Below are 1,538 nucleotides of genomic sequence, written 5' to 3'. Positions count from 1 at the left end.
ACAACAAGTCACATACAAAGGAAAGCCCATCAGAATTACAGCTGACTTATCAGTGCAAACTATGAAAGCCAGGAGAGCCTGGACCAAGGTATTTACAGTTCTACATGACAATAGATGCCAGCCCAGAATACTTTGCCCAGCAAAAATGCCTATTATAGTTTAGGGGGAAAGAAAAATCTTCCATGACATGAATAGCCTGAAAGAATTCATGTCCACAAAATCAGCCCTTCAGAGAGTTCTGGAAGCAATACAAAGCTCTGAAAAAAAGAATGACTATACCCAAGGGGGTGTAGAAAGAAATTTAATGAAGGTATAACTGTGGAAAAGCACGGCTATATCAAGAATGTAAACAGAAATAAAAATGACAGGATTCAATACTCATCTTTCATTAATAACTTTAAATATTAATGGACTGAACTCCCCAGTCAAAAGACACAGACTGGGTGAATGGATTAAGAAACAAAACCCATCTTTTTGTTGTCTGCAAGAAACCCATCTCACTTTCAAGGACAGACACTATCTTAAAGTGAAAGGATGGAAAAAAAATATACCAAGCGAATGGTACTAAGAAAAAAGCAGGCGTGGCAATTCTAATATTTGAAAAAGTAGACTTTAAACTAAAACTAATAAGAAGAGATAAAGAGGGCCACTTCATTCTGATCAAAGGAACAATAAATCAAGAAGATATTACAATCATGAACATATATTCACCAAACTCTGGTGCACCCAACTTCATAAAAACAATACTACAGGACTTGTAAGACCCACATTAATCCCAACTCATTAATAGTAGGGGACTTCAGTACCCTACTGTCTCCATTAGATAGGTCAACAGGGCAGAGAGTTAACAGAGAGACACCTGAATTAAACAATACCATATATCAAATGGACCTAACAGACATCTACTGAGTATTCCACTCAAGCACCAATGGACATACTTTCTATTCAGCACTCCCATGGAACCATCTCCAAAATTGACCATATACTGAGGTACAAAACAAACCTCAACAAATACAAAAATATTGAAATAATTCCATGCATTCTATCAGACCACAATGCAATAAAGCTTACAATCAATGTTGGAAGAAGCCCTAATCACCACATGAACACATGGAGATTAAACAACACACTCCTAAATGATGAATGGGTCAAAAGAGATATTAAAAAAGAAATAAAAGTATTCCTGGAACTAAATGAAAATGACAATAAAACACAACAAAACCTCTGGGACACATTGAAAGAGTTCCTTAGAGGGAAGTTGAGAGCTCTAAGTACCTACATCAAAAAAATCGGAAAGAACACAAATAAATGACTTAACATTGCAACTCAACGCACTTGAAAAGCAACAACAAATGAAACCCAAACCCAGCAGACAGGAAGAAATAACAGAAATCATGGCAGAAATTAATGAAATCAAAACAAAAAAACAATACAAAGAATCAATGAATCCAAGAGATGGTTCTTTGAAAAGATAAACAAGATTGACAGACTGCTAGCCCAGTTAACAAAAGAAGGAGCACTTTCAAATCAACAAAATC

This window comes from Nannospalax galili, unplaced genomic scaffold, assembly GCF_000622305.1.
Source record: "Nannospalax galili isolate Female #2095 unplaced genomic scaffold, S.galili_v1.0 scaffold743, whole genome shotgun sequence".
NCBI classification, from domain to species: Eukaryota; Metazoa; Chordata; class Mammalia; order Rodentia; family Spalacidae; genus Nannospalax; species Nannospalax galili.
Note: the sequence above shows the minus strand (reverse complement) of the source record.